At 40.5% G+C, this 10,869-nt stretch overlaps 1 pseudogene; it reads right to left on the reverse strand.

The window, feature by feature from the left end:
- Positions 1-968: 968 nt before the first annotated feature.
- On the reverse strand, positions 969-10,869 carry LOC123138700 (2-methylpropanoate--CoA ligase CCL4-like; annotated as a pseudogene).

A 10,869-nucleotide genomic window follows, 5' to 3' on the forward strand; every position in this document is an offset into this window, starting at 1 on the left:
TCTAACTGTAAAACGTGTCTAGATACATCTTTATTTAGACAAATCTAAGACTAGTAATTCGGGACGGAATAGTAGCAAATGCCCAACACTCTGCTTATGGTACAACCGATGTTAATTTGCATACGATGAAACATTTCAATAAATGCTTTAACCAAAAAATATCCTAATGCAACGCTCTAAAACAAGACAAAAATTGTCAAACCCAGAAAATATAGCACAGATCTCAAATCAAAGGTAAACGGCACTAGGCCAACTTGTATATTTGTCGGGTTTCACTTGATTACCAAGTTTATTGTCATCCGTATCCGCCATATATCAGGTTTTGCCGAGGTTCCCATGGACAAAAATAGGGAAACTTCTCAAACTAAACATTTTTTCGTCGATTCCAGTAGTGTACTCAACAATGTAGAACATGAAAATAACAGTTTTCTCCCTCCCTGCTCATTCATGAATCTTTTAGGCTCTGTCACATCTCCGTCCTACTGCAAATTCTTAGAGCACTTTCCATCGAGATTAGTTAACTCAAAGCAGTCAGTCTACTCTGTACAATGCATACTCTGTACATTGCACTAAGATTAACTACTCTGCCCGCTTTGAAAATAGTTTGGTCATCTCCGTCCTACTCGATTCCAGTAGTGTACACAATAATGTAGAACGAAGCACTTTAGCAATATTGTAACAAGAATTTTCTTTTTCCTAATGCAACGTTCTACAACAAGACAAATATTGTCAAACCCCGAAAATATAGCACAAATCTCAAAGCAACGGTGAACGGTGAATCCACATGCACATATTGGTTCCGTGCATGGTAGAATTACTTTTCTCCACAAAAAAGAGCACCAATTCTTACTTTGGTTCGATTACCATTTTAACCAGGGAATGAATTCCTAAGGAGATCCAAAGATAGACGAGGAGGATACATGCTATGCATGACACTGTCACTGCCAAAGGGGAGCAAGAACATAGCCCTACATCTCGGTGCTGCCGCGAGTGAGTCCCATCTCGTTGGCCAGGTCGCGGAGCACGTACTTCTTCATCTTCCCGGTGGACGTCTTGGACAGATCGGCGCGGAAGACGATGGTCTTGGGCACCATGAAGTCCAGCATGTGCTTCTGGCTCCACGCGGCCAGCTCATCTGCGGTCACGGTTCAAGCTTCCATGAGGCTCGCGAACACACATGGTGCCTCCCCCAAGATCTCGTCCGACCTGGCCAACGCCGCCACCTCGTTCACCGTCGGGTGGTCGTACAGCACCGAGTCCACCTCCATGCTGCAGATGTTGTCCCCACCCGCTCACGATCACGTCCTCGGAACGGTCGCGGATCTCCAGGTAGCCATCCGGGTGCATGACCCTGATGTACGGAACCACCCGTCGTCTCGGATCGCCGCTTCGGTCGCCTTGTCGTCGTTAAGGTACCCCGGCATGATGCAGCTTCCACGGAGCATGATCTCGCCCATCGTGGATCCATCATGGGGCATGCAGTTTTCGCTATCGAGGATGTCCACCTCGGCCATCACCGGTGTGTGCACGCCCTGCCTCGCCTTGAGCCGCGTGCGCTCGGGCGCTGGCAGATTATTACATTCCTCCTTCCACATGCACGACACCACCAGCCCCCTGATGTCTACTACACAACCTTCTTCTTGTAGACGTTGTTGGGCCTGCAAGTGCACAGGTATGTAGGACAATAGCAAATTTCCCTCAAGTGGATGACCTAAGGTTTATCAATCCGTAGGAGGCGTAGGATGAAGATGGTCTCTCTCAAACAACCCTGCAACCAAATAACAAAGAGTCTCTTGTGTCCCCAACACACCCAATACAATGGTAAATTGTATAGGTGCACTAGTTCGGCGAAGAGATGGTGATACAAGTGCAAAATAGATAGTAGATATAGGTTTTTGTAATCTGAAATTGTAAAAACAGCAAGGTAACTAATGATGAAAGTGAGCGTAAACGGTATTGCAATGGTAGGAAACAAGGCCTAAGGTTCATACTTTCACTAGTGCAAGTTCTCTCAACAATAATAACATAGATAGATCATATAACAATCCCTCAACATGCAACAAAGAGTCACTCCAAAGCCACTAATAGCGGAGAACAAACAAAGAGATTATGGTAGGGTACGAAACCACCTCAAAGTTATCCTTTCTGTTCTATCTATTCAAGAGTTCGTAGTAAAATAACATGAAGCTATTCTTTCCGCTCAATCCATCATAGAGTTCATACTAGAATAACACCTTAAGACACAAATCAACCAAAACCGTAATGTCACCTAGATACTCCATTGTCACCTCAAGTATCCGTGGGCATGATTATGCGATATGCATCACACAATCTCAGATTCATCCAACCAACACAAAGTACTTCATAGAGTGCCCCAAAGTTTCTACGGGAGAGTCAAGAAAACGTGTGCCAACCCCTAAGCATAGGTTCATGGGCGGAACCCGCAAGTTGGTCACCAAAACATACATCAAGTGGCACGTGATATCCCATTGTCACCACAGATAAACACGGGAAGACATACATCAAGTGTTCTCAAATCAAAGACTCAATCCGATAAGATAACTTCAAGAGGGAAACTCAATTCATCACAAGAGAGTAGAGGGGGGGGGGGACATCATAAGATCCAACTATAATAGCAAAGCTCGCCATACATCAAGATCGTGCCATAGAGAGAACATGAGAGGGAGAGTTCAAACACATAGCTACTGCTACATACCCTCAGCCCCGAGGGTGAACTACTCCCTCCTCGTCATGGATAGCGCCGGGATGATGAAGATGGCCACCGGTGATGGGATCCCCCTTCGGCAGGGTGCCGGAACGGGCTCTCGAGAGGTTTCTGGTGGCTACAGAAGCTTGCGGCGGCGGAACTCCCGATCTATCTTGATATTCGATGTTTTTAGGGTATGTGGGACTATATAGACGAAAGAAGTCGGTCAGGAGGTGCTCGAGGGGCCCACGAGGCAGGGGGCGTGCCCAGTAGGTGGGGGGGCTCCTATCTCCTGGCCTCCTCGAGGCTCTTCTGACGTGAACTCCAAGTCTCCTGAGCGATATTCTTCCAAAAAATCATGCTGCCGAAGGTTTCATTCTGTTTGGGCTCCGTTTGATATTACTTTTCTTCGAAATACTGAAACAGGCAATAAAACAACAATATGGGTTGGGCCTCCAGTTAATAGGTTAGTCCCGAAAGTAATATAAAAGTGTATAATAAAGCCCATAATCATTCAAAATAGATAATAAAATAGCATGGAACAATCAAAAATTATAGATACGTTGGAGACGTATCAAGCATCCCCAAGCTTAATTCCTGCTCGTCCTCGAGTAGGTAAATGATAAAAACAGAATTTGTGATGTGGAATGCTACCTAGCATAATTCTCAATGTAATTTTGTTTATTGTGGCATGGATGTTCAGATCCAAATGATTCAAGATAAAAGCTTATAAAACATAAAAATAATAATGCTTCAAAGCATACTAACAAATAATCATGTCCTATCAAAATAGCATAGCCAAAGAAAGCTTATCTCTACAAAATCATATAGTTAGGCCATGCTTCATTTTTATTACACAAAATACTCCCATCATGCACAACTCCGATGACGAGCCGAGCAATTGTTTCATACTTTTTAACGCGCTTCAGCTCTTTTCAACTCTTACACAATACATGAGCGTAAGCCATGGACATAGCACTAAGGTGGTAAAAGATGGTGGTTGTGAGGACAAAAAGAGGGAGAAGATAGTCTCACATCAAGTAGGCGTATCAACGGGCTATGGAGATGCCCATCAATAGATATCAATGTGAGTGAGTAGGAATTGCCATGCAACGGATGCACTAGAGCTATAAATATATGAAAGGTCAACAAAAAGAACTAAGTGGGTGTGCATCCAACTCGCTTGCTCACGAAGACCTAGGGCATTTTGAGGAAGCCCATCATTGGTATAAACAATCCAAGTTCTATAATAAAAATTTCTCACTTAATATATGAAAGTAACAGCATAGGGGACTCTCTATCATGAAGATCATGGTGCTACTTTGAAGCACAAGTGTGGAAAAAGAGATAGTAGCATTGTCCCTTCTCTCTTTTTCTCTCATTTTATTTTTTTCCTTTTTTCTTTTTTTTTCTTTTTTTCTTTGGCCTTTCCTTTTTTTCTTCTTTTTCTTAAGTATGAAGTCTGATCCCGACTTGTGGGGGAATCATAGTCTGCATCATCCTTTCCTCACTGAGACAATTCTCTAATAATGAAGATCATCACACTTTTATGAAGTTACAACTCAAGAATTACAACTCAAAGCTAGAACAAGATATGACTCTATATGAATGCCTCCGGTGGTGTACCGGGATATGCAATGAATCAAGAGCGACATGTATGAAAATTATGAAGGTGGCCTTGTCACAAATACGATGTCAACTACATGATCATGCAAAGAGCAATATGACAATGATGTAACGTGTCATAATAAACAGAACGGTGGAAAGTTGCATGGCAATATATCTCGGAATGGCTATGGAAATGCCATAATAGGTAGGTATGGTGGCTGTTTTGAGGGAGGTAAATAATGGGTTCAATACCGGCGAAAGTTGTGCGGTAATAAGAGAGGCTAGCAAAGTGGAAGGATGAGTGTGCGTATATCCATGGACTCACATTAGTCATAAAGAACTCATATACTTATTGCAAAATTCTACTTAGCCCTTGAAGCAAAGTATACTACGCATGCCCCAAGAGGGATAGACTGGTAGGAAAAGACCATCGCTCGTCCCCGACTGCCACTCATAAGGAAGACAATCAAAAGAGCACCTCATGCAACAAATTTGTCACACAACTTTTACCATACGTGCATGCTACGGGACTTGCCAACTTCAACAAAAGTATTTCTCAATTTCATAATTATCCACTAGCATGACCCTAACATTACTACCTTTATATCTCAAAACAATTATCAAGCAACAAATTGATCATAGCATCCAATTCACTTCCTATAATAGTTTTTATTATACCCAACTTGGATGCTCATCATTCTAGGACCAAATTTGTAACCATAGCAAATACCATGTTGTTCTAAAAGACTCTCAAAATAATATAAGTGAAGCATGAGAGACTAGCAATTTCTACAAAATATAACCACCGCCATGCTCTAAAAGATATAAGTGAAGTACTAGAGCAAATGACAAACTACTCCGAACGATATAAGTGAAGATCAATGAGTAGTCGAATAATTGTGCAACTATGTGAAGACTTTCTAATATTTAAGAATTTCAGATCTTGGTATTGTATTCAAACAGCGAGCAAAACAAAATAAAATGACATTGCAAGGATAGCACAACTCATGTGAACAAGCAAAAACTTAGGCTCAACCGGTACTAACTGATAGTTGTTGAAGAAGAAAGGTGGGATGCCTACCGGGGCATTCCCAAGCTTAGATGCATGAGACTTCTTGAAATATTATCTTGAGGTGCCTTGGCATCCCCAAGCTTGAACTTTTGTGTCTCCTTAATTCCTTTTATATCTTGGTTTCCTCTTTTTATCAAAAAGCTTCTTTCACAACAAACTCAACAAGAACTCGTGAGATAGGTCAGTATAAACCAATGCAACACCTTATCATTTTCTACTATAACAAATCACTAAAATAATTATTCAACATTGCATACTAAATTCCTCTGCATATTTAATACTCCTATCCTCAAATAGAATCATTAAACAAGCAAACATACGCAAACAATTCAAACATAACAGCAATCTGCCAAAACAGTATAGTCTGTAAAGAATGCAAGAGTATTAATACTTCCCTAACTCCAAAAATTATGATAAAAATACTGCTCTGTAGAAGATATATCAGAGCTCAATATGCAAAAAGATTCAACATTATACCATTCTCTCACTTTCCTAGGGAATTTTTGCAACAGCGGTAAACTTTCTGTTTTCAAACAGCAACATGTATACTAGCAAAATAAGCATGGCAAAGGCTATCCTTGACATTTTTATTGATAAAGATGAAAAACATTATTATAACTAACAGCAAGCAAATACTAACAAAATAAAATGACGCTCCAAGCAAAACACAGATCATGTGGTGAATAAAAATATAGCTCCAAGTAAAGTTTACCGATGAACGAAGACGAAAGAGGGGATGCCTTCTGGGGCATCCCCAAGCTTTGTTGCTTGGTTGTCCTTGAATATTACCTTGGGGTGCCTTGGGCATCCCCAAGCTTAGGCTCTTGCCACTCCTTATTCCATAGTCCATCGAATCTTTACCCAAAACTTGAAAACTTCAACCACACAAAACTCAAGACAAAACTCGTAAGCTCCGTTAGTATAAGAAAATAAATCACCACTTAGGTACTGAAATGAACTCATTCTTTATTCATATTGGTGTTAAACCTACTGTATTCCAACTTATATGGTTCATACCCTTACATACTAGCCATAGATTCATCAAAATAAGCAAACAACACAATGAAAACAGAATCTGTCAAAAACAGAACAGTCTGTAGTAATCTGTATCAAACGTATACTTTTGGAACTCAAAAAATTCTTAATTAAATTGCTGGACCTGAGGAATTTGTCTATTAATCATCTTCAAAAAGAATAAACCTAAAAGCACTCTTCAGTAAAAAAAATGGCAGCTATTCTCGTGAGCGCTAAAGTTTCTGTTTTTTTACAGCAAGATCACATAAACTTCACCCCAAGTCTTCCCAAAGGTTCCACTTGGCACTTTATTGAAACAAAAGCTATAAAACATGATTACTACAGTATCATAATCATGTGAACACACAAAAACAGTAAGGGTAAATATTGGGTTGTCTCCCAACAAGCGCTTTCTTTAATGCCTTTCTAGCTAGGCATGATGATGGCAATGATGCTCACATAAAAGATAAGAACTGAAACATAACGGGAGCATCATGAAGCATATGACTAGCACATTTAAGCCTAACCCACTTCCTATGCATAGGGATTTTGTGAGCAAACAACTTATGGGAACAATAATCATCTAGCATAGGAAGGCAAAACAAGCATAAGTTCAAAACTTGAAGCACATAGAGAGGAAACTTGACATTATTGCAATTCCTACTAGCATATGTTCCTCTCTCATAATAATTTTCAGTAGCATCATGAATGAATTCAGCAATATAACCAGCACCTAAAGCATTCTTTTCATGATCTACAAGCATAGAAAATTTACTACTCTCCACATAAGCAAATTTCTTCTCATGAATAGTAGTGGGAGCAAACTCAACAAAATAATTATCATGTGAGGCGTAATCCAATTGAAAACTAAAATCATGATGACAAGTTTTATAAATATAATCATCACTACTTTTTATAGCATAAGTTTCATCACAATAATCATCATAAGTAGCAACTTTGTTCTCATCATAATCGATTGGAACCTCTTCCGAAATAGTGGAATCATCACTAAATAAAGTTGACACTCTTCCAAATCCACTTTCATGTTCATCACAATAAGATTCAACATCCTTCAAAATAGTGGGATCACTACTTCTTAAAGTTGACACTCTTCCAAACCCACTTTCATCAATATAATCATCATAAATAGAAGGCATGCTTTTATCATAATAAATATTCTCATCAAAACTTGGGGAACTATAAATATCATATTCATCAAACATAGCTTCCCCAAGCTTGTGGCTTTGCATATCATTAGCATCATGGATATTCAAGGAATTCATACTAACAACATTGCAATCATGCTCATCATTCAAAGATTTAGTACCAAGCATTTTAATGCATTCTTCTTCTAGCAATTGAGCACAATTTTCCTTTCCATCATACTCACGAAAGATATTAAAAAGATGAAGCGTATGATTCAAACTTAAGTCCATTTTTTTGTAGTTTTCTTTTATAAACTAAACTAGTGATAAAACAAGAAATAAAAAGATTCAGTTGCAAGATCTAAAGATGTAATTTCAAGCACTCACCTCCCCGGCAACGGCGCCAGAAAAGAGCTTGATGTCTACTACACAACCTTCTTCTTGTAGACATTGTTGGGCCTGCAAGTGCACAGTTTTGTAGGACAGTAGCAAATTTCCCTCAAGTGGATGACCTAAGGTTTATCAATCCATAGGAGGCGTAGGATGAAGATGGTCTCTCTCAAACAACCCTGCAACCAAATAACAAAGAGTCTCTTATGTCCCCAACGCACCCAATACAATGGTAAATTGTATAGGTGCACTAGTTTGGCGAAGAGATGGTGATACAAGTGTAAAATAGATAGTAGATATAGGTTTTTGTAATCTGAAATTATAAAAACAGCAAGGTAACTAATGATAAAAGTGAGCGTAAACGGTAATAACATAGATAGATCATATAAGGCCTAAGGTTCATACTTTCACTAGTGCTAGTTCTCTCAACAATAATAACATAGATAGATCATATAACAATCCCTCAGCATGCAACAAAGAGTCACTCCAAAGCCACTAATAGCGGAGAACAAACGGAGAGATTATGGTAGACTACGAAACCACCTCAAAGTTATCCTTTCTGTTCTATCTATTCAAGAGTTCATAGTAAAATAACATGAAGCTATTCTTTCCGCTCAATTCATCATAGAGTTCATACTAGAATAACACCTTAATACACAAATCAACCAAAACCCTAATGTCACCTAGATACTCCATTGTCACCTCAAGTATCCGTGGGCATGATTATATGATATGCATGACACAATCTCAGATTCATCCAACCAACACAAAGTACTTCAAAGAGTGCCCCAAAGTTTCTACCGGAGAGTCAAGAAAACGTGTGCCAACCCCTAAGCATAGGTTCATGGGCGGTACCCGCAAGTTGGTCACCAAAACATACATCAAGTGGCACGTGATATCCCATTGTCACCACAGATAAACACGACAAGACATACATCAAGTGTTCTCAAATCAAAGACTCAATCTGATAAGATAACTTCAAGAGGGAAACTCAATTCATCACAAGAGAGTAGAGGGGGAGGGGAGAAACATCATAAGATCCAACTATAATAGCAAAGCTCGCGATACATCAAGATCGTGCCATAGAGAGAACACGAGAGAGAGAGAGAGAGAGAGATCAAACACATAGCTATTGGTACATACCCTCAGCCCCGAGGGTGAACTACTCCCTCCTCGTCATGGATAGTGCCGGGATGATGAAGATGGCCACCGGTGATGGGATACCCCTCCGGCAGGGTGCCAGAATGGGCTCTCGAGAGGTTTTTGGTGGATACAGAGGCTTGCGGCGGCGGAACTCCTGATCTATCTTGATATTCGATGTTTTTAGGGTACGTGGGACTATATAGGCGAAAGAAGTCGGTCGGGAGGTGCTCGAGGGGCCCACGAGACAGGGGGCGTGCCCAGTAGGGGGGCGCCCTCTATCTCCTGGCCTCCTCGGGGCTCTTCTGACGTGAACTCCAAGTCTCCTGGGCGATATTCTTCCAAAAAATCATGCTGCCGAAGGTTTCATTCCGTTTGGACTCCGTTTGATATTCCTTTTCTTCGAAATACTGAAATAGGCAATAAAACAACAATATGGGTTGGGCCTCCGGTTAATAGGTTAGTCTCGAAAGTTATATAAAAGTGTATAATAAAGCCCATAATCATTCAAAACAGATAATAAAATAGCATAGAACAATCAAAAATTATAGATACGTTGGAGACGTATCACCCCCTGGTCTCGCTCAGCCCGTACCTGTGGCTGACCTGGAAGCCGATGGCCTCGGCTTACTCTAGAATGGCGGCTGGCGGTTGCGTGCCGCCCATCAGTACTTGCACCTTCTCTGCTGCTGGGAGCCTCCGCACGTCCTCTGGTGCGTTGGCCATCATGTTGAGCACCATCAGCGAGGCGCAGAGGTGGGTGATACCGCGAAAAGTGATGGTGGCGTAGACCTCGGCGACGTTGACGCGATGAGAGGCTTATTTGGATCGCATTTCTAAACCGTTTATCGGAATGAGGCATATAATATGGCGTTGGAAAGCTGCTGCAAAACCGCTCCTTCCACATGTTGAAAGTTTTTTCTAATTCCCTATGGTTAAAGAGTAATTTGAAAAAACGTAAAATTTCGTAAACCGAACAGCTGAGTTCGTTTTTTCGATGTCATTTCTAAACGGCTAATCCAATGGAGGCATATTATATGGCGTTGGAAAGCTTATGAAAATGCTCTACTTTTTCATCTTGAAAGTTTTTTTCTAATTTTGAATGGTTTAAGAGTAATTTAGAAAATGGTCCAAGTCCTACCGAGTTCGTATTTTCAAGCTAATTTTTTAACCGTGCGTCCGAATGCAGCAAATGATATGGCGTTGGAAAGCTTGAACAAATGTGAAACTGTTTGGTATGTATTGTTTCTCCCAATTCTTTACGGTTTTAAGTCAGTTTTAAAAATAGCGAAAAACGTATTTTCACCGTAATTTCTACGAACTTTATCGGAATTGGGCAAATAATATATCGTTGAAAAGCTACGGAAAATGCGAAAGTTTTTCATGTTGATGGTTTTCTCTGATTCCTAGCCGTTTTAAAGTAATTCCGAAAACGGTGGGATCATTCGTTCTGCCCCTAGCGCGAAACGGATTCTTCAAAAATGCACCGCGTGAAGAACCTGAACTTCTCGGTGTGTGTACGTGAACTTCACTCTGTTTTTCACGTGATTTTTTTGCTCGTAGCTCTTCATCCACTGCTCGTAGCTCTCCATCCACTCACTGGAATTGAGCAAGTAATATACCGATGGAAAGCTATTGTAAACACGCAAATTTCCCGTGTTGATCATTTTTTCATACTCGCGACGATTTTAAAGTTTTTCATCTCAAATTCATTCAGTGTAGTAGGTGAACTTCCTGTTGTTTTCACGTTGAAGTTCTGTGACGTATTCTCGTTTGTAATTTTTCTCATCCAT

The sequence above is a fragment of the Triticum aestivum genome, chromosome 6B (assembly GCF_018294505.1).
Source record: "Triticum aestivum cultivar Chinese Spring chromosome 6B, IWGSC CS RefSeq v2.1, whole genome shotgun sequence".
NCBI classification, from domain to species: domain Eukaryota; kingdom Viridiplantae; phylum Streptophyta; class Magnoliopsida; order Poales; family Poaceae; genus Triticum; species Triticum aestivum.